We start from the raw sequence: 19,100 nt of genomic DNA on the forward strand, positions 1-19,100 counted from the left end.
TTTCATGAGTTGTCTTTGTGTGTGCGTGTGTGTGTGTGTGTGTGTGTGTGTGTGCGTGTGCGCGAGCGCGGGGTTCATTAAATCAGAAACAAAGGATGGAGATATCAAATAATGCACTGGGATGGCTCGAAAAAATAAAAATCAATGGAATGAATGGGAAGTTGAGATTATTAATGTGATTTATGACGAGACGGCGTGGACCTCGTTAAATCACACACACTGGATGAATACATCAGCTGCTACACGCTCCGATTCAATTTAGAAGAATCTGCCAGCCCAAAGCAGATGCGTGTGTTTTTTATACGTTTTTGTGTGTTAGCGTCGCATGTTTCACCGAGCGGCATGACAACCCGTGTGTGTGTGCAGTTTGTATGAATGCATTCATGCTCTGTGCTCCCTGCGTATGGGTGAAGACATGCCTTTCATTCTAAGTGAGTGCTAATGCTTGTGTAAGCATGGATCAATATAACGAACGGGGGAGTGTATAAGTGTCTGTCTAAGAGTTACTGCTTGTGTTGGGTGTTTGTGAAGGAGTGAGTCAGGGAGAAATATACTTTATGTAGATAGTAATGGTTTATTGTACAGAGTGTCTGTGTGTGACAGGGAGATAAAGACAGAGAGCTTAGTTCATATGAATGCCAACCCAATCGGCATGAAAAATGTTGGCAGACTATGTTTCTGCAAAACAACAAGTAAGTTAAAACTTTTGATTCTAATCTGTTCGCCAAAAAACAGACAAATCACACTATAAACAAAGTTAACGGTGCAACATGTAAGAATTGGCCACCTGTTGGAGCAAGGTCACTCCAGATAAATAGGTGCTGCATATAACCAGAGGAATCGCTAACTGCTGCTATCTTTAGTTGCTGTTTGCTATGTTGGAAAACTTTTCTATTTCTACATTTTCGAAGGATATCAGTATAATATCGTTATAGATTATTTAGGCCGCGATAACTGTGTAGTGAAAATATGATATTGTGACAGCTATGATGTCACATCTACAAATGTTGAAACGGAGACTTGAACTGCGATCACTGGCTTGGTAGCCAACCAAGGCTCAGGTAATAAACATGTATTGTCAACGTGATAAGAATTGTCGATATGGCATGAAGCCTACGACATGTACAAATGTGAACGAATCTGTTGTTTGCACAAACATTAACTGCTCACATTTTATTCTGGCGAATATGCTGTGAATGTTTATCTTAAGAGTTCTTGATTAAACGTCTGTGTCATTGTGTGTGCGCCAACGCAAACTGTAAATGTGACGTCTGTGCCCTGAACAACAATGCCGCAAGTTCTGGTCAGTCATTATGGAGGCCTTTCACCGTCACAGTCCATTATCTAGCGTCAAGCCCTGCAGACTAATTATTCTAACTCACATTACACCCAACAAAAAGATGTTTACTCAGAGACTCCAGTGCAGGTCTATAGTCTGCAATGAACTCTGCACTGCAACAAATGGCATCTAAGTGGGTTTTCAAAAATGAAATTCTCTAGGAGAAAGAAATGTGCTTCAATAATTGACTAAAACATGTTATATGTGCATAAAAGCAGAATACCATCTTCCACTTCAATGCCATCCCTTTCAATTCACTGTTTTTCTGAATACTTTGCCTCTATTTCTTTAACAAATGAGCCCAACTCATCAAAGTGCAATAAAATGGTCGGTTGCATTTTAAAGCCCGTGCTCAGTATTTTCTTCACCACGGTGCTGTTAAGAGTGATGTAAAGCTGCATCTCGCAGTAAAGTGTCTTCCAGTGTTTGCATGCATTACAAGCTCCTGTAGCAAAAGGTCAATGTATTCCTGTTAACGCATACATTTGGCGAAGTGTATGCACGCATGCATATATACATTTCTGCAAATGAATAATTTCCACACTTCAAAGTTTTTGCACGGTTTGTTTGGATACAAATATTCCTACAGGTTTTGTTTTTTTCACAAGTTCATGTTTCACACTGAAGATTGATCTCACGGCAGTCAAGGGCGCCGCGGAGGAAGAAATAAACAGATGCAATATACGGACATGTGGGCTCAGAGACCTATTCACTTGAAAGTGCACAAAAACAGGTACACTGTAAACATTAACACACGAACATGCAGTCAGAACGTTCGTATCTCAAACACGCATGCACATATAAAGCACTGCTAACCTTGAAATATCCAAAGACTCGTACGGATTTACAAACCTCTAACACAAAACCTCGCCTCGGCTCTAAATCCAACGCAAGAATCAATTTAAAAAGTCACTGTTGTTGTACACGCATCTGTACACCTTTGAGTCACTGGGAGACTGACACTCCCGAAGGACCACCACAAACACTAACATGTTTCTCCTACCACACACACACTGCAGGAAGCCAGTGAGATGCCTCAGAGGTATGAAAAGATCCAACAACAACAACAAAACATTAAGCTGTGCTGGTCTGGGCTCCTCTGTAGCAGTGGATGAAGAGGACATCACTGGAATAAACAAGGCAGAGACGGGCTCCCGGGGGATTATAACAACACCAACTGTATGAATTAGGCTGTCTGTCAGAAAGAGAGCCACTTTGGTGACACTGCAAGACGCCTCGAGTGAGAGGGAAGAAAAAAAAAATCTTCCAAAAGAACTTCTGCTGTGACCACGCTGAAAGCATGCACAAAAAGATAACCAAATTGCCCTTGTACTTCAATTGTCCTCTATTCAATTGCCCAGCCTTGTGTCTTTTATCTTTTAATTTAGTTTAATTATGAGCCTGTATACCGATGGATCTTTTGTAACCTTGCTGTTGGGAATAAGAGCAGCTGAAAGTGAGGAAAATTAAAAGCATTCATAACCCTAAGTAGTCTTTGTGCTATTTACCTCATTATCTGTCCTCGGCTGACATTAAGTGAATAAGTAATGGATTCCTTTTCTTCACATGATGAACTATTAGGCATGCAGTTTCATCTCCTGCCTACATGTGCAAACTGTGAAGTGAAACATCTCTGGCTGAGGAGCGCTTCAGGCGGTGGGGCTCCTGCTGGATGGGGTCTTCCAGAGCTCTCAGCCTTCACTCTTGGTCGGCTCACTGCCCACCTCTCCGGGGCTACACTCTGGACAGCGCAGAGACCTCAGCACTTGTAGTTATGGCAACTTGTGATTTCTCTGGAGTACTGACTCTCAGCCTTTCTCCAGCAGCGGCAGACACACTGCAGCCCAAAAAATAAATGAATTCCAGGAGCACAGTAAATTATTCATTACAAAGTTGAAAATGCCACAGAGTGGACTGTCATCATACCAGACGTCCAGCGCACACAATGTGCAGCCTGGTCAAGGCTGAACCATAAAATCCCTGCTTTTTCATTTAAACTACATCAGCATTCACGACATTAATCAGAGCCGTAATCTACTGTAAATTAACGTTATTACTGCTTTACTGCTTTCTCACTCTAACTAAGAAGACTTGGAGAACAACTGAGAATTAATTAAAAAAGACAAGGCAGGCTATGGTCAATACGTTTCTATACCAATAAACCCCATGAAAAGATCAAAGCCAGAAAATGTGAGCTACTAACAAGTATTCTCTGTTCAACCTTTGTTATTTCTCTGTGCCATAGACCTCGATTATTGTCCAAAAGCAGCTTTATGGGCTGAGGCGCCACCCATGAATGGAAATGCCACTGGTTTGAGTCGGGCCTGGGGACCTCTCTGGGATGTCATTATTTCTCCTTTCATTTTGTGTCATCTCTCTCTACTGTGAACCTGGTGATAAAACCATAAAATGCCCAACAAATAGTGAAAAGGAATTTTTAAACAAAACAAATGAGCACAATCTGTTGGCTGATATTAGGTTATCGGAGACATTAGGGATCAACCAATCAACCGTTGTTTTTCCCTGATCGATACAAATACCAATAAATCGATTTTTGGATCTGATATACGTTTGCAGTAAAAAGTGTCCAAATTTTGAATTTTCTGCTACTTTTTACTTCCACTTCACTACATTTTGCAGGAAAGTATTGTACATTTTTTACTCCACCAGATTTATGTGATACCTTTAGTTGCAAGTTACTTTTCATATTCAGATTCTTCATTTATTTTATCGACAATCGGAGAAAAAAAATGCTGAATATTGGATTGATTATTGACCTGGCTGATCCATACTGGAGATATATTGTACCTGTAAATATGTGTCGATTGTGTTTAAAGTGAACAATGGGGGCCTGCTCCAGCCTGAGAGACTTTTTTCGTGTGTGTGTTTGTTTTATGTGTTTTTTAAATTAAGACAGAAAAATATGATGATGAATATATTTGCTCAGGAAGTTCCAGATACGTCTGACTTTGGTAAAATTAAGACCCAAGCATGGTGAGACTTGGACACGGTGATGCCAACGTACAGAATAAGTATAAATAAAATGTTCAATACACAAATCAGCGTTTGATGTTTTCACATTATTCAAGGTTTTTATACCAATCATAATGCAGAATTTTAAAGTCGGGAAATTATAAGATTTAGTATAAATACATCGATTGATACATGTGTACATGTACATGTGTCAAAATTCTGCTAAATTTGTTTTAATTATAAAAGCCAAAAGTGGTATTCCCATCACTAAAGGAAATGCAGTAGAGAAACTCCTAAAATACTGCATGTTTGAGCTAATCTAGAAACAGCCAACGTAGTTTTTCTGCCAAAAACATTGACAACTGTACTTTTCAACTGCAAAAGGTTATAAATAATTAACTGTCTTTATTTTTTATTTATTTTTTATAAATATTTGAATTGGCAACTACATTAATATCAGTGTTTTGGCCCCAAAAATCCAACGTGCCAACTGAAAATAATCCTCAACAAATATACTTTTTAATCCTTGCTAAAACTACAACGCTTAAACGACAATGAACTACAATTTTAAAGAATGAAAGTATATATTTGTGACCATTTCTTTAGGCTTAGACATCAGATTGACACCTTGTTAGTTTTGGTCTTTTCATTGGATTTGCAGCCAATGATTAAAAACAGAAAGACGGCAGCCTTTAACACGCAGCCTTTCCTCATCATACTGAACACAAAACCAGGATATTTAACACTATATCAACTCTAATGTTTCAGAAAAATCTTTAAAGAGACTCTTTCACTATACAAACCGACCAGTGTGCAAAGATTAACAACACACACATGCGTAGAGATAATTGGCTCACTCGTGCATGTGCAGGCCACAAATCCATCACATGCTGTTTGATCGTGCAGAAGACACAGAAAGTAAAGGGTGTAATAAATCTTTTCACTGCTTGACATTACTGTGATTGAGGTGTCCTCTGTATCCTGATGCATCAGTGTCCTTGACTTTATTTTCATTTTTTATGAAAGACAAATCCACCGACTACCGCAGTTTTCTTTCAGTTTACTCGATAAACATCAGGAACCAAAATAGGGATAAATATTCTTCATTTTTAATCACTTGACTGTGTTGTTTTGAAAGTGTATTGATCAAAAATGTCCTTGTTCATGCACCGAAAACCGTTAGAAAATGTATGCGTCTGCCATTTTATTTGAATTATCCCGGTTAATTAACTGGGATAATTCAAATAAAATGGGAGAAAGTGAGTAGATTACCATTTTAAATCTCACCATATCTGTATCTAGGATTATAAAAACTCTCTGGACTTTTTGACTTTTTGATCCTCATGCTCCACTTGGAGCGAACATCATATCCTGCACAAACTGATCCACTGATTGATGAACCCATCTGTCAGTCCGGGTCTAAGCAGGGCTGCCCGTTCCAGCGTGGACAATGGCGACAACAGGATAAGTGGATAAATAGCTCCTATAAATAGTCCTGTCATTTCCTTAGCTCTGATAATGCACACGACAACATGCACATCGGGCACTACTTCGCAACAACGGCTGATAGATTGCAATTACAAGATGGTAATTGTGAGCAGTGTGCAGTGTGTACTTCCTGTACTTTCTCTGTCTGAGTGTGTGATTATGTGACAAAGGCGTCGTCTGTGATGAGCACATGTGAGCAGACAGTGAGGGCCCCATGTTTTTGCTGGTGGACTAAAGAGAAGAGGACTCTGGGTTAGATTAAAGCCCATTTTGGAGGTTACACTGATACATCCTTTGTACTTTGTTCACTAAGCTATGATTACAAAGATGAGAGAAAATGGAAGCTTATTGTCAGGCTGTATTATACTTTATTATTCAAATAACACTGCCTACAATGAGGATAATCTTCCCCCGATGTGCTTTTAATTTCCATAACAAATTCTTTTTCATTCCGTCTCGTGTGCGTCTGCTCAAAATTATTTGCACAGCTGCTTCAGTAAGACATGGTTGGCTTCACTGTCTCAGGTCTAAATGAAAAACATCAATCATCAAAGGTTGATAAACTCATTAGAAGAAGCCATTCATCAGGTGATTGTGACCGTACTTACCGTGCATTATTTAATTATTTTTTTTGGAGCTGCTTAAGTATTCGACCTGAGCAGCCAAGGAGACGAGGACTTTGGACGCACAGCCAAAGTCTTAATGCTAGGCTGATTACTCGTCTGGCACTAAAACCAATATTTGAAAAAAGGGCAGGCGGTACACTATTATTGTCATAAGGAACTGGGGATGCAAACGATTATAGCTCCACTAAGGAGTGCATTAAGTGAGACACCACAGATAATTGAACTCTGCCCCGCACAAGGAAACACATACAAGACTGACAGCCGGCTGCTTCACCAACTGCAGATTACTGAGACTCTGTCCCAACCTCAGATTTGCTTTATATGATATCAATAACCCCGGTCACATCTACTCAGCCGTCCTCACCGTCACATTTCTTAGTGTGCTTGAAATTAAGCGTTTGTAGGATCAGAAACCCACTGATTTTAAGATAGTTTTAGTTGTTTGTCAAGCATTTATTGGACCGACACCAGTTTACATCTCTGATCTCCTCAGTCTCTATTCTACATCCCGAGCCATCACATCCTACGATCAGTTTCTCCTCATCATTTCAAATTCACAGTTAAAAGTCTGAAGGTGATCAAGCCTTTTCTATTCCTGTTCCCGGACTGTGGAATAGTTTATCCCTCATTGTCAGGTCCTCCTCTCATCTATCGCCACAAATTGTAATTGCATTTCTTGAATTCTCTCAATTAGTAATATGATTACATGAATGTTTCAAAGGACCTTCCATCCAGCTTCTTTCTTTGAATTACAGGGTCCTACATAAACGCAAGGTTAAAGCACATTTATCTTCTTATTTTCACACACAATATGTAGGGTTTTTGAACTGTGCTCTATAAATACATTCTTGGCTTGACTTTCCCTTGTTGGAAGTGGGAAGGACTGCAGCCGAAACAGACAATCTGACACTTCATGTGGCGACTGGCCAGGTGTGTGGAGGTGTTAATGTAATGCAGGTTTTGAACTTGTCTCTCAAGCTCTTTTTTTCTGCCTTCAAACAACTACTTCAGTCACTTATTGTGTGTACAGCTCAGCTCTGTGGAGGACTTTGGGGTTAGAAAGTCTGAATGTGTTTGTTGTTATTCTCACTTGGTCAATTTATGGTACACAAACAACAAAGTCACAAAAGAGAAAGTGAGTTCTTGGACAGTGATCAGGAAGCTATGATGGCTGGCATTGAAGTTTGGCCATTTGGTAGCCTCACAGTCAGACTGAGTTAAGAAACGAAACAGTACACTTATGAGTCATTTCGTGTATCACGTGGGTTTTGCCACTGCCCCGCCCCTTAAAGAGACCAGCAAATCACTGTTGCGAGATCTGGAGCTAGAGACCTGGATCGAACTAGCAGATACAAATCTCCTCACTCGACTCGAGGGTCTACGAACAGAGCATGTCGTTCACTGTACAGATTGTAAAGCCCACTGAGGCAATGTGATTATGATTTTGGGTGATACAAACAAGCAGCAAAAAAGGCTTTAAAAACTTTCAGTTTTTTTAAAGGAAGAATCTTTATTTTGATCACATATAACACAATGTGCAACATGGTGAAACTGGTACACCGCATTAAACCCATCCTGAGGAAGCAGTGGGCAGTCGAGGTACAGCTCCCAGGGACCAAATCAAAGCCAGTACTTTGGTCAAGGGCACTGACTGTAAAATTACCTACTGTACATGTTTTGATGGCCGAAGGAAACCCATGCAAGCACGGAGAGAACATGCAAATCCCAAACAGAAAGACGTCGCCGGGATTTGAACTCAGGAAGAGACCTTGTCGACTTAGGAGACCGGACGTGTATACCATTTCAAACCATTGCCTTGTAATGTTTCATCTTTTTAATACAGAACACATTTGATGGCACTTCTTTCAGACAGCCTGACATCATCATCATCATCATCATCATCACCAAAGAGTTGTTATTTCTGTAATTCAACCAACTTAAAACCTGCATAAATGTCATCCATGCTTGGGGCCATTTTTCTGTTGCTATTTTTCATTGATGTAGCTTTCTCATGGATCTAACAAGGAAAATCTGGCGTCAGAGCCAGAGCCCCGTTCATTACTATGAACGTTGCTCGGTGGCGTATGAAGCCAAAAACGCTCAACTAACCACGTACGAAATTACCTGGATCTTCGGCGTTGTTGGGGCCCATGAGTGTGCGCACTAGAGACTTCTGCCGACTGATCCGGCTAACGTCCTGGTTAGCACCCGGCTAAATTTGAATAGAAATGAAATGATTTAATGGTGCAGCTCTTCTAGACTTTCCAAATGTTATCAGACTAAAGAGCTTGAATTATGACAGTGAAACAAGTCATTTCACCGGGGTTGTGATGCCCCAAAAAAATGCATCCACTGTTTTACAGCTGCTTCTTTCACAATTTAAGCTTACAGGGGTTAAATGTTTTTGGGGCACAGTGCATCATGTGACGTTGTAATTGCACAGCTTGGCCACTGCAGAAATTGGCTTCAAAGCCTGGCGCTCTTCCTGGTGGTTTGCCGCAAGATGATCAACATTCTTAATCCCACCTACAGATCTCTGACTGTTCACTGAGCACAACAATGGGCAAAGATTAAGAGGTCTGCAGCCTGGTCAACCATTCGGAGCAGATGCACATTTTTTTAAACATGGTTGGACAGTTTAGGTTCACTGAAACCTTGCTCTCAACCAGGCTTTAGAAATAGGTCAAATTCTCTTTGATAATTTTTCCTGTAACCAAAGACGGAACAAAAAGGCTAAACTAAGTCCATCCTCCTTCAGAAGATCCTCTCCCGGCCTACCAGGAGTCACAACGCTGCACAACAGGCCAACACATTTGAACGCAGCACTTGTCTTGATGACAGAAGCTCTGATGGGCCAAGTGCTGATGATCAAGCTGACTCCTTTTCTCTTTTACTCCCTCGTTCGCTCCATCTCTTTCCATCTCCCACATAGGCCCAATCAGGCTAATGAGGCTCGCACTTCCTCCATCCCTTACTGCTAGCTAAAGTGGCGATTGATTGGAGGGGTGGGAAAGCTTTTAACAAGGGAGGGGTGGGAGAGAAATAATTAGCACGAATGAGCTTTTCTGCAAACTCCTTCAGTTTGCCTTTTCTTCTTTCCGTTTATTTACTGACCCGGACAACATTAGGGATTAACTCTCCAAGGGGATGTTAACTTCTCAATGTCAGGGTGTAAATCAATGTCCCAGCTCCTCTCAGGTCACAGCTCCGCGATGATGTCTAAATGGAAATGGTGAAGAAAAGAAGGGGGAAGGGAGAGGACAAAACTCTGGAGATGAACCGTAAAGAATTGTAGCTTTTTCTTCCATCTTCCCACTCAAATTGAGACACAAACTGGAAATCAGAGCATCCCGCGGAAACTCGGGGCACTGGACCTTGAAAGCTCAAAATTTCAGTACACAGAGAGCATTAACGTCGCTGCCCAAATGACCAGTAAAGTGGTCTTTCTGACAGTTGTACCGTAATTAAGTCGGACAGATCTGGACTGGAAAAAGTAGAGCAGCAGCACTGGCTAAATTCATGCTGCAGCCAATTCACAAAGCCACTTCAGCCTCTAAACTTCGCCCATGGCAAAGACACAGATACAAGAGGACAGAGTGGACTCAACAACACAACTTCAGAGCAGTGGCGAAAGCTATGAGATACAAACATCTAGATTTCAGATTGGACAAAACGAGGGTCAGCAGCGTGTTCACAAACCTCAGGAAAGTAGAGAAAAAGACTTCAGTTGAACATAAAACAAAATGTCAGTCAGAAACACAGTTTAAAGCATCTTTTAAAGTGAATTTGAAGCACATACACCCTGATCCCTCAGAGTGTCTGCGCTTAGATCAGCTAAACCCTCAAAGACATGAAATACGCCTACAGCCTTTCATTTATTTCACCATCAAAAATGAGCCGCTTCAAGAGGGCGTGGACGAGTAATTCTCTATTCATTTGATATGTATTTTTAAATCATAAGGAGGATTAAGAGAAAATCCTCAAAACAAATGCAGAGAGAATTTACTACTGCTTACATGTGAGCTTTCTCCAGAGGCAATATGAATGACCATGAAAATTATAGCAAAGCATGTCCCCTCGGTGACAGGCTATTCTGCTGGCAATCAATATTTTAATTCAATTATTCATTTCACATTAACAGGTCTTCAAAGAAATGTTTTGTTAATATACACATCATTCTGCCAGTCCAGTCTTCAATACAGAGAGAAAGCACATTTATGATTGTGTTTACAGTCATTTTAAGGTCATCAGATGCCTTTGTCACTGCTGTCTGTGGCTGTGAATCAAATATGACACCCAGTGGTTCTTCACTAATGATTCAATCCATTTCGACACATTTACAAGCTTCGGTTGGAGCCTAAAGGGCATGTTTTAGTCAATGAATCTTTTATTCAAACTACTGAAAATTATGCTCAAACTATTTTGATAAAAAATTAATCGTGCGTTATTTTTCAAGCAAAAATGTAGTGGTTCCAGGCTCTGCAATCTGCTTTTCTTTGTCTGACATGACTTGAATTTCTTTTGGGTTTGAACTGTTATTACAGATAAAACAGACAATTTCCTCACTTTTCCTCCTTCGTCCTCAGCTCTTCCCAGCGTCCCCCAGTCGCCTGATCTTTACCTGGCCCCCATTCCACTAATCAGCTCATTCTATATAAAAGGTCACTAACTATTAGGTTCTATTAAGTACTATTTTGAGGAAATTGCACTTTTAACATTTAATGCTGCTTCATAGTTTTACTCCACTACATTCATCAGAAGCAAATGTTCACTCGTTCTTTGCTTCAATGCATTTATGTGACAGTAGGAGTGTATATATATATATATATATATATATATATATATATATATATATATATATATATATATAAAAATATATATATATAAAGTAATTAAATTTAGCTTCGCCTCACCTAGCAACAACATGTAAATGTTGCAAACAAATGAATGAATCAGTAATCATTATAATTCTGTGTTGCGTGATAATATACAGTGTATCCTCTGTAATTGTTCTGTGCAGTGGTAGCAGGGGATCATTTTTGGTAATTGTTCCACATCCGTCCCTGTTTGTCTCTGTTTTGGTCTGTAATATTGTTCATACAGCACCATGGAAGGGGGCATTCTGCTGCACTTCAAGTACTTTTACTTTTGATATTTTGAAGGTGCAACGGTGAAAGTGCATTTTGTTTGTATAACTTACAGGTACAAATTTTAATCTTTACTCTTTTTTTTTTTTTTATCTTTTTTCTTTACTCAAGTAAAAGACATCAATATTTCTTCCAACACTGCTGACCAGCCGCTAACAAACTCCACTCGACTGCCTCTGAGTCGAACTTGAACCCCGACTGACCTCGGTCTCTGGGAACCTGTATTTTTCGCAACTGACTGAAAGAAAAGATTCATCAATTGGTCAACAAAGCCTTCTGACAGATTAATCGATACTGACAATAACTGTTAGTTGCAGCCCCACTGTAAGCTAATCAAAATAATTTGGTGCTCAAACAGCTGCTCCTTTCCACAAAATAAAAAACTTGACGGCACAGTAAAGTAGGGACGATCGAGCATGTTTTCGTTTGGAGAAACCTCTCAGTGAGCCGTCTCACACAAAACAGATCAACAAACACATCAACACATGACGCATCACTGGACTTTTGTGTCCTGACCCAGCAAAAGCGAATACGACAGCCCTTTGTCTCTGTTTTCTCTGGTCGTGTAGCATCACTTTCAAAAATATTTCTCTCTCTCTCTCATGTAACGGCCATTTTTCCAGCTGCATAGTACTTCTCTAACAACTCTCAGCTGCTGATTGATGTCATGCACAGTTTAAAGCTTAAGCTTCCTCCACTCAGAGGTCTATTGTGTTGCTGAAGACACCCGGTTAATCTAGTCAACAACTCCATCGCCACAGTTCTTTGTTTAGTGTCTTGTCTGCAGTTCAGTTGATTGTGTTGTTGTCTGGCGTTGTCAGTAGATTAGTGACTAAATGTTTGGCTATGAAGTCCTATTTTTTTAAAATCTTACATTCAGTTCCCGAATCAATTTCCGATTCTGCTTATGCTTATCTAAATTACAATTAATTATTCCCCCACTCTCTCCTGATTAACAAGAGGTTTTATTGGTGCCATCAGGCAGACGTTGAGATCATATCGCTGGTCAAGTGATTAACTTTTATTAATGGCATATTAATATTAATGTTTGACCTATAATTTCCCCGACAGTAAAATGTGCTTTCATTCAATAAATAGTACTGTTTTATAATCAGTGTGAACTTTTCAGTGGTTTCAGTTCTTTGTGGCACTCGCGTCCTACAATCACATCCTTTAGTGGATATTGCACAGCAAATCCTCCTTCCACTGAAAAAACAACAACAGGTCACTGTAATTTTGTCCTGGTTTAGTAGCTCATACAGTGGAGAGGTGGTCAGAGCAGGGTGAAGTTTTGACAGCATATCATATTTACTCTGAAACTGAAGAAGCATGAGCAATGCCAATTTGCCTCTGTAAGTGCTTGTGCGTACAGACCGTTGACAGGCGTATTGTGAGAATGTGTCCATTAGCGATGCTTCACAAAACACAAAGTCAACGCCGTGGGAATACTGCTATAGGAACTGGAGCTAAGGAAGTACAGTTACTACGGCGGAAGACACAGTGCAGTTCATGTGGGATCTGTAACTTCTTCAAGGCAGCAGCACATGAACCCAGTTCACTTTTGGTGTAAACAACTCATCTCTAACTAAATTACTTTTCAGAGGGTAAGAGAGGTCGGCACAGAAAATGAGAGATTTAATCTTTTCTTTAATTTAAGCATCAAAACAGACACACATAAACACAACCAGGCCCATTTTACAGTATCTGTTTTGAGGATTTCGTCGAGCTTACACACACATGTAAAACATTTGTCTGCGATGGCAAACTTGGTGTGACATTTTGCATCTTGTAATATGAGCCTGTCCTAAGAGGAGCTGACAAGAGCTCTAGGGTAAATGTATGGTGACTGCAGCACAGAGAGAGGGAGAGAGCACACACACTGTGGGGCCTGTGGGACCTCGACAGCACAAGAGGTCTCTGTTCTGGGCTTTCCATCACCTCCTCTGACCCCTGTTACTACCTGGGAGGCAGGGTGGATCACAACAACATGCCTCCGCTGATTAAACCACTGGATAACAGATGATGAAAAAGGCGCTGGTCTAGGGATTAATGAAAACATTAAAGGAGACCTATTATGATTTTTTCCTTTCATTCAGTGTTCAGTGATATCGGTTCAAAAGGCCAAAGTCAGCACCAACAGATGCTTCTCTCTCCCACAGGACACACTGCTCCCGAAACACCTGGTCAGTAGCCCCACCTTTTATTCTGTGACTTTGTGACATCACATGGTCACACATGCTTTAGCATAGCTGCTCTTGTTGTTAGCAGTGCTAGCACAGGCATGTGTGAGCTGACCAATCAGAGCAGACTGGGTATTCGAGGGGGGGTTGAAGAGACTAAGGGCGATGCGGACAGAGGGGGAATACAGAGCTGCAGCACTGGACGGTATGAGAAAACGTGTTTTGTGAGCACTAAAGCAAAATAAAATTATGAACCTGGAAATAAGCATAATTTGTTTCCTTTAAAACACATGCTACAGCTGGACACTACTTGATTATCCTCTAATAACTGCTACATGCTGTACATACTTACAACAAACAGACTATCAAAAGCTTAAGCACTGGGGAGCGGAGCAGATACTGTGGCATTCAAAGTAGGCCTGTGACAAAATCACTTAATCCTTGGCCTGATGCTGGAAAATCCTTCTAAAGTGGTTAAGCATGCACAGATTCCCACTATAGTACGTCCTTTATTACTCCAGTCAAATGAGGGAAAATGCAGCTCAGGTGAAATCTGAGAAATAATTTCAGCCATTCTGAAACAATTTGGAACAACAAGCCAGGCCTGACAATCTTCCATAGACACTCGAGCAGAATGCTGAACGCAGGGATGTCTGCCAGGACTGATTTTGGCGGTAAGCACGGCGCTAAGCCCCATTGACAAAGCCAGCTAAGAATCAGTGAAGCCTTACAGAAGGAGTGTGATGCTGTGCCACTGTAGAGTAATGCTCTTGTAAGGGGCTCTACCTGCAGAGCCAAGAGTTCACCTGTTTTATCCTCTTAAAATCACCCAACAGGATCACTGAGCACATCCCTCTCACCTTCCTCCTGTAGCTGTAGTCGATGTCCTGCTGCCCGTCTGTCCGCCTGTCTGACTCCACTCATCCATGCCTTCCCTGCAACCCAGTCCCGTCATCCTCTATAACCCCCACGCTCCACAACCTGCGGTCATCATCAACCACGGACTTCTCTGGAATCAATAAAAGATGCTCCACCGCTGGGGTGAATTTATATTGCACCCAATGGAAGCATCCAAGCTTAAGAAACACAAACTTTCAATTATTGATGCTTACCCAACGCATCCATCCTCATACAGTGCATTGTAATAATGACACATTAAGTTGATTTTCGGAGGTTTCTGCTGCATTAACGTGCTCAATTAACCATGACTTGCATATATTTGAGGAAACTTTAAAACCATTTATTTGTTTCAGATCAGTCTGCCTTTATATTTGACATTTTTACACTCTGATTACCATGTCAGGCTTTCCCACAATGCTGCGTAGCAGAGGCGTGCCGTCTAGACTGAAATAGAAGCCACCTCCACGTACATCATTAAAAAATCACAGCTGCGACCAACCATTATTTGTCAGTTCATTTCTTGATTAATCATCTAGTCTATGAGATATAGAAAAATAGTGAAACTCGACTTAACTCCTCGTGGACGTACGTCTCCGCGCCAAAGTCAAATTGCAGATTACATCCATCCAGACTCATTTCATAAGGCCTAAGTACTTAAGACTTAAAAGGTATAATTCTCCCTGAAATGGAAGATATCTCTATGTAGACACGTTTCATTCAAGTAAATAAATTCCTGTGAGAAACATGATGTCTTCACAAAGAGACTATTTTAAGTACAGAGGCAGATAGAAAGCAATATAACATGATGCAACAACAATCACCTTCAGCTCAATATCAGCAAAACCAATGATCTTGTGGTGGACTACTGTTATCTATTAGTGTGTACGTTCATTGAAACAAACTAAAGACAAGGTCAAATTCTTTATACTCTATGTGTTCACATGTTTGACCAGTAAAGCTGATTCTGAAAGAACACAAAGAGGCTACAAATTGAAAAAAACTGCATTCTTCACACACATTTTCAACTCAGCAGCACAGAGGATCTATACAACCAGCACAGTTTCAACGTGGGCACCCAAGGTTGGTGTCACCAATTCATCCAAGCTAAGTTAGGGGCTTGAATAATGGCTAAAATGTCACAATAAAGTCGACCTTTGACCTTTTGGATATACAATATCATCACTTACTTTATCTTATTAGACATTTGTGTGCAATTTAGTCATAATTAGTGTATGAATTCTTGAGTTATGGCCAATAACCTGTTTTGTGAAGTCACAAGTCAACCACCAAATTCTAATCAGCTCATTCTTGAGTCCAATTGGATGTTTGTGCCAAATTGGAAGAAATGTACTATAAGTTTCCCTAGGTTGTAGCATTGACAAAAAAATAGGATGGACGGATGGACAACCCAAAAACATAATGCCTCTATCCGCTATCGCAGGCGTGGAGGTATAAAAATGCTTGATACTGCAGTGATACCTTCAATTTGCTTGTTCTGCCTAACCCACAGTTGAAAGACATTCAATACATGATATATATGAAAAAGAAATTAATTAACTTCACATGTGAGAAACTAGAATCAGAGAGTGTTTTGCATTTGTGCTTGAAAAACCACCGAAACAATCAATCATCAGACAGGTGTTAATTAAAAGGGCTCTGTTGAACTTCTGTGTTGTTGGTTTACGTTAGCGGACTCCATTTCTAATCTAACGTTAGCTACTGTTGCTCTCTGTTAGTGTAGCTGAGAGAGGCACTGAGACGAGGCACTTAAGAAAGTGCATTAAGCCCTTCATAAAGAAATCCACGGTCCAGCAGCATTAAACAACTTTCACAGGCTTGTATAGGCAACTGAGAGAGATGTGGAAGTTCTCATATTTCACGTAACATTACAATCCGCTCGCATACGGCCAATTAAAAAGTGATTAATACGTGTAAATTGCTACAAATTGTTAAACAGAACCCCTTTAATTTTCTGTTAACTGACAACTCAATTAATTGTTGCAGCTCTAAAAGAATACACAGCAGGATAAAACATTCAACTTGCAATTACTGCTTTTTTGGCCACTTCGGGGTATAGATAGTGAAGTAAACACAAAATTATCATTCATCCTGAGGCGTGTTGCCTTATGAATGTACGTCCAATGTTCTCTCTCTTTTAGCTCTGTTATGGTCTCTACAGCCACCTGAGGGAAATATCTGGCTCGTAATCTGCTAAATGTTTCACTATGTTCACACCAGCTCGTCTCTAACTGTGTCTGTCTGTGCTGAGCAGGTAGCGTACGGTGGGTTTTTAGAGCTTTTTCAGAGAAAACAGCTGCCTGCTGTAAACAACACTACGAGAGCTGTGAGAGTGAACCAGAGCAGTAAAGTCAGACGGCTGAACTCAATGTAAAGCTCCGTAAAGCCGAGCGGAGCTGCAGATTCAGGTGATAATTCTCTGTCGTCTCATCGCTACGAGCTACACCTTTAACACTGTCACATTGTTTTCACAGTCATCTGATACATTGTTATTATAAAGATATAGATTTAACCTTTGGGGGAAAAAGAGCAGACGTACTACTTCACAAAACCAATGCCATATTTTTAATGAGTGTGGTTATTGTTTGGCTGTCATCTGCTGCTTAAATTGATCACGAGACCAGGTTTGATCATACATAGTTGATGGGCAGAGATGTAACTGGCAATTATTTTGGTATTGATTAATGCTGTGAGTCGTTTTTCAAGAGAAAATACCAACGATTATCTGGTTGCAGCTCCTCCAATGTCAAGTGAAGTCAGTTTTATTTAGATAGTTCAAAATCACAAATCACAATGCCTCACAGGCTTTACAATCTGTACAATGTCCAAGACCCTCTGTCCTTAGATCCTCGATTTGCTGTTTTTCTCTTGTTTATTTTACTGTTAACTGAATATCATTACCATGGACCTGCTAGCATGGGCATTTAAATTATTTTCTGGCATTTTACAGACAGAGCAAGAAAATAATTAGCGGATTAATCAATAACGAATATATTTGTGAGTTGCAGTCGTGATGTTTTTATGCGGAAACTGCACATGAAAAATGTGGAGTTGTCTTAGACTCAAGGACAAGACATTTAAATGTCTTAACGCATTCACTCTAGCAGTTGTTCCACTAAAAACAACTGGAGCGAGGCAGCGAGGTACCGTCACTTGACAACTCCAGCACCAGGAGTGACCAACGAGGCAGTCATTAAACATCTGTCAAGCAGTCAAGAGACACTGTGCCATTAAAATACTGCGTTATAGGCTGGTGAGCCTGAGAAGACAGTCTGAAAAAAATGAAAAATAGTCCAACACTCCCAAAACTAACTGCTTGACAGGAGTGTGTGAAAATGTGACTGAAAAACAGATGGAAGAAAATGTTATTCATTCATGCTTATTTCATTTTACTTAAACTGGCGTGTATTGCTTTTGTGTTTGAACTTATCATTCTGAAGTAAAGATTTATAATGGTCCCCTACAAGTCTTCGTCGTCAAGGTCGAATTACGTCACGAAGGAAGCGTGCCTGCTACTTCGCAACCAAAACAGGAAGACGCATTGTTTTCCCCGGTGGCTTACCCCAGGTAATGGTGGAACAAAAAGAATAATTGTGGAAACTCTACACTGCAAAAGATAAATGCTGATAGAGGAGGCAAGAGGTGAGTGACACAAACAGAGGTATTCACTTGATGGAGAGCGCCAGTGTTTCCCCTTACGACCAGAACTTCAGATGGTTGTGTTTACTAGATCAGTCTGGAACAAAACTGCGTACTTATTTATACAACCGGGTGTTTTACTCTGCTTCTTCACAGCAGTGAGATTGGGGTTTCTAGGTCAAATTAAGATTCTGAGAGTTGTTATTTGCTTTGGACAGTAGCCAGGCTGTTAGTGGCAGCCATGTTGCTATCGCTGTCTTCGAGACGGCAGCGCCAACAGTAAAACCACAGGGAGACACCAGGAGGGAGGGAACGTTGAAAAGTTGTCAAGTCCTTGTTTAAAGTTGTTCAAGTTGGTTTAAAGGTCCAGTGTGTAACTGACTGTAATGGTAACGGAAACAAAACTATTCTCAGTTTCAGGTGATCAGATTATTGAAAACATAACGATGAATATTAAATTAGATTTCTGCCATACATCTGCCAAAATCCTACCCACTGGACCTTTATAGTTCATTTTGAGCAGCTGGAAACAGTATTGTCACTGGCTTTGATCAGTTGGTGTGAGGAGGATGCATGATAAGCACAACAAGTAGATTCATTCAAACTTTCTTCTTTAGACAGTCTTTAAAGAAAAAGCAAAAAGGGGTTCATTTTGTGATCAGAATTATTTTAATTTCATGCCAGTGTTTATTTATAGATACGATAAGACAGACACATGTTCCCCTGTCTGCACTTGCTATGAATGATCAGCACTACTTTCTTTTGTCATTTGACCTTGAGCTGAGTCAGG

The 19,100-nt window shown here is 40.4% G+C and overlaps 1 protein-coding gene across 2 annotated transcripts in view; it reads right to left on the minus strand.

Annotated features, from left to right (window-relative positions):
* Nucleotides 1-19,100, minus strand: part of macrod1 (mono-ADP ribosylhydrolase 1) — a 134,302-nt gene that overhangs the window by 106,156 nt on the left and 9,046 nt on the right. The gene's annotated exons all lie outside the window — the stretch shown is intronic.

The sequence above is a fragment of the Pagrus pagrus genome (assembly GCF_965226575.1).
Source record: "Pagrus pagrus genome assembly, chromosome: 5".
Lineage (NCBI taxonomy): Eukaryota > Metazoa > Chordata > Actinopteri > Spariformes > Sparidae > Pagrus > Pagrus pagrus.